Here is a 5,095-nt window from a genome sequence, read left to right as displayed (position 1 = left end):
TTTGTGATACTTTTTATGTATAAAATTGAAATTATCACAATTTTTATTTCAAAACAATCTTTTAACAATTATTTTCTCTTCATTTCATTCATTTCATTTCATTTTCTTATTCATCTAATTAAAATAAACGACAACGCTATATATGTTTCAATGAATTCACCTGAGATCATTTAATCGTAATTTATCGTTTGATCTTATAAATTCTTATTATCGAGATAAAGGTTCAAGTGAAATAAATGCACTTTGAAATTACGCAATTGTTCCCGTCCAAGGAATATAAGTACACGCAATTTTTTCTGCTGTCTATTGAAAGTTATCTATTTTATCCAAAGATGTCAAGGATGACATTTAACGGACATCGTGCGTAGTTTTTTCGCGATGACATTAGATTATATTCATTTGAGACAAGGATGAGTTAAAAAAAAAAAAAAAGAAAGAAAAACGACTTTTTGTCGTAAATACCATCCTTTACTTCCAGACTTAAAATTTCTCTCTTCCATTAAAACTGATCTTCGATAAAGCTACTCGACTTAATTAAGAAATAAAAACACACGACGAAGGAACGAAGTATCACGAGCAAATAAGAATCCAAAAAACAGATAAGAGAAGCAGCTGGTAACACGTTCTTGTCAATTAATCAGCGATAAGATCAGTTTTCCTGTGCAGATCACAGCCATTTTACTTTATTTACTACTCACGATACTTTACTTCCCCCGCGTTTAACGCAACGCAAATGTAATTGCGTATCGTCGTTTATTTTTTCCATGGTAAATCATCTCGTACGTGATGCAACGAGAGCTTCATTCACGCGTTCCTCGCGCGCGGGAATTTCTTTTTCGACGAAATTAAGGTCAAACGTCTCTCCTCCAAATAACGTTCGCGAAATTCCAGGAATTCATACGCGTTACGAATCTTTTCTAGCTCGTTTCTTTTGAATGATCGATCGAGATGCGAGCCTGCTATTTCGGATATTTCGCGTAACGTCTGGGAGAAATTTGAAAAATAAACGGATAATAAAAAAATAATAAACAATAAACGGATCTTATTGCGAAATCGGCCCAATTATGATTTGAGATGCGCGCCATGTTAAATTTATACCGCCATTTTAATACCACATCCAATTATTTATCATTTCTCCTCGAAAAAGATCATTTTGGGATCATTTTAATTTACGGCTGTTGAAAATTTCTTTATCCTGCGAATGAAGAAGATCTTTCGTTGATGAAAGAAGCTGCTGAAAGGATCTTCCGGGGATAAGGGATTCGAATTTCATAATTCGTATTGCAAGGAACATCTCATCTTGTATCTAGATGTTGTAAAATATTTAAATTCGAGATTACGTTACGAGCCTTCTGATACTCTTATCTTCGTTTCCTTTTTTTCATTGGTCCTCTGGAGACACGTAACTTGTGAAATTCACGATTTCACATCCTCCTTCGTTCAACCGACGGAAATGATCCCATCGAAGGAAGAGAACAACAATCCCTTTGAGAATCTTGTATGACAATTGCGTATATGAGCGTATATTATAGCGCACGTTTTATAGGAAAATAAGTACATCTCTTGAAAGTATGTATAAGTAAAGTGTGCATATGTAGTTTATCCTGTATATATTATGATACGACGTTAAATTTAAATGTTCAAAAATGCTAAAGTTTTTGAAAGGTAAGGATTAATATTATTTTTTGATTATAATTATCTCTATAACGATGTTAAAGAGCAAGACCATTCGGTTGAAATGTGAACAACCATGTCAAGGTGGTCTCAGAGTTAGTAGAACGCACTCTTATGGATAATCGTTCTTCGCCATTCTCTTGTCGTGATGGACGGATCACAAAAAGGTTGTCTCGAGTTTCTACAAATGAGCTCATTTATTCCACCATGATTTCAATGTCTGTTTGATTATAATCGCGAATAAAATGTTTTGGGTTTCGCATATTTAAATAGCCACTTTAATTCTATTCTCGAGGTGGCAGATCGAATCAATCAACTAGATTATATTATGAGTGGTTATATAAATGTGGTTATATAAATAAATTACACAATATGAAATTATATCATTTCATTATTATATCAAGATTAAATAGTAAAGAAATATTCGTAGAGAATTCAAGTTTTAATTATCTTTTAATTAATATTTATATCAAAAAATATTTCTTAGAAATTTTCGACTGTACTTTAATTATTTATTTCTCTATAATCATTTAAAAATCTTCGAGAAAATTTATTATTTTATTTCGAATAAAAATTAATTCAACCTATTACGATAAAAAAAGAATTTTAAATGTAGCCCAATGTAAAACTCGGCATCACTTTCAAGATATTTAATAACGAGTTCTTAATATGCACTTACCAAAATTACGATGCTTTTAAGGTTCCATTATCAATAAAATGATGAAGAAGATAAATCGAGTTAAAAAAAAAAATGATTATGATTTAATTAATTGCTCGAACTATCTTATACTTGCCAAGTTTCGTCTCGTCAACGTTGCATAGCAAAGACGACAAGAAGAAACGACTAAGTTAAATATAGTGAATAACTAGATGTTAAACTATTTATATCCCTGATTACGAACCTTATGATTAATTCGATTTCAGACAATCGTGAATCTTCATCGATCCAGACGATCTTCATCACGAAGATGATATTAAGGATGACGTGGTGCTCTATGTCCCTAACGATTTTGCAATAGTTCACGTTGTGTCGAAGCCGGTGGGCGGTTCGTTCTTTCGTGACATTAATGCACACCATTCTTTGTTCTAATACTTTAATGCCATTTCACGGAACTCGAGATTAATCATCGGCCAGTTTTCAATTTAATTCTGAAAAAAATATCCAATTTACGAAGCTTGAACCGATTAATTCATTTTATAGCTTTTCGTTTAAAATTTTAGAATCACCATGTAAATTGAATTATGAAATAATGACGAAGTTAAAAAGAAAAGATAAAAAAGCAATAAAAAAATTTCAATATTTCGAATAATTAATCTATAGAAGAATGAATTTATTAAAGCCAAAGATAATGACTATTTTTTATTTTTTCCAGTTTTATTTTATTTAAAATATTTTATTACGCAAGTTAAGAGAAATTTCAAAGGCAAAACTACTTTTAAACATTTTCAATATTCGCAAATTATACGTTTTTTCTTTTAAATTCGAACGATCGCAAGGCAAAGAGCGAGCTTTAACCGGTTTCGCGGCAGTAATCGTAAGATTTCGTTCGAATTCACGAGTCACAGGTCGATGGCCAACACCGTGTACTGTTTTGTGCTTCCATTTTTTACACTTTGGAAACGACAAAAAAGAATTTGCTTGCGGATTTTCCTGGACCAAACTGGTTTCGGGGCCAAGATCCTTTTTACGACTCTGTCTCGACATCGTTTCTTTGAAACTGGTACCAAAGGCTTATCATAGGACACGGAACGAAAATAACCTTCTTTAAAATACTCTTCTTTTCTCTTCCTTCTTTTTTTCAGGTAAGAATTATTCTTTCGATAGGATAAAAAACTTGGAAGGAGTAAGTATACTTGTAATTTCTTCAAAGATATACTTCAAAGATATACTACTAAATGTGCGGATGGGATATAAGTAAATTTCTTTTAATGCGTTGGTATATTGGTATGTAAAGTGATTTGATAACAAAATGATGTTACATAAAGATTTATATACGCGTGAAGAAATTTTTCGAATCCTTGAATTTTTAACTTTTAATATTTTAATATTGGAGTAACTTTTTTTTGCATAAAATTTATTAAATAAAATTTATTAAATAAGATTCTATTTCTTAAACTTTACTTTGACAATATAATTACGCGAGTTCGTAGAAACTGTAATTAAATTTCGATAACACTCGAAACTTTTGAGATTTACTTACCAATGTAACAAGTAATATTACTTATTGTGAAAGTTTAGAAGACTACGTGATTTGTGAATGAGATTCGTATATTATCTCTTAAATGTCCGAGAAATAAATTCTTATGATAAATTCATGATTAAATTTTAGAAATAAATCTGCATATATCAAGCATAGAAAATCAGATAAAAATTTAATATATTCCAAATTTCCAATTTTTCATGTAGAATAGAATTTAGCTTTTTGAAATTCTCGAATTCTAAAACGATAAATCATGTATAATTTACGTATTCTATCCAGGTTCATTAATCACAATTTTATTTTCTATAATGTCAGAAATATACTTATAATAACTATAATAAATCGACAGATTTATAATAAAAAATAACGTAACTTTCTCCAAGTCAGGAAACGGTTTCTGCGCATCAATGTCAAGGTTGGTTTCTGCTCTTGATCTTTGGATAAAACGTGACGTAACGTGTCCATAGACAAAGAGGAACAGGATCATAAATTTTCTACCCCCGAATATCATGTATAATAAAGATGATAATTAACATAATCCGATAGCGAAGCAACAAGTAGATCATTGAAATATTTTCTCTCGAATGATCCATAAATTATGATCTATAAATTCCATATATTTATGTAAATATTCAATTGTACGAATTATATTTGTTTCTTGATAGATTCAGAAAAAAGAGATGGATTCAAAATATATTTCTTTAAATATATAAATCAGAATAACAACAATACACGCAAGTATATCCACGAAAGGATATCAATATGCAAATCTGTCTCAAATTTCACATCGCTTCCGCGTCATCGGATTTCAAAACGACAGAGATCGTATAGCGTACGTGTATTCAACAAACGATATATCATTGATTCATTCTCGATCCATCATCCCACACGTTGAACAAAAAATCGGCATCAATTTTCCTTCGACACTTGACGATTTACTTTCGAGCCTCGAGGAATTTTTTAACCACAGCTTGTCGATGCCATAAAGATCGGATTTTGCGCATCCATGCAATTGGACAATAGACAATTAATATCTGCAAAGGAAGATCACGATGCCCGCGCCAAGTGTACCTGCACCTCTTTCGATCTCCAGCCAATTATTCCCGCGTCTTCGAGTGTCTTTGCGTTTGTTCTCGAAACTATTCCAGCGAGAATGTCATGGAATCAAGAAGAAAATTATGAATAGGATACGTTTTATCTCGGTTTAGCGATCGGCCGAG

General features: G+C 31.5%; 1 protein-coding gene across 4 annotated transcripts in view; it reads right to left on the bottom strand.

Annotated features, from left to right (window-relative positions):
* The window catches only part of LOC107998365 (uncharacterized), a 66,845-nt gene that overhangs the window by 29,772 nt on the left and 31,978 nt on the right, over positions 1 to 5,095 (bottom strand). The window lies entirely within an intron of this gene.

Source organism: Apis cerana, linkage group LG12 (assembly GCF_029169275.1).
Source record: "Apis cerana isolate GH-2021 linkage group LG12, AcerK_1.0, whole genome shotgun sequence".
In the NCBI taxonomy this organism is placed as follows: domain Eukaryota; kingdom Metazoa; phylum Arthropoda; class Insecta; order Hymenoptera; family Apidae; genus Apis; species Apis cerana.
This window is presented reverse-complemented; position numbering and strand designations above follow the sequence as displayed.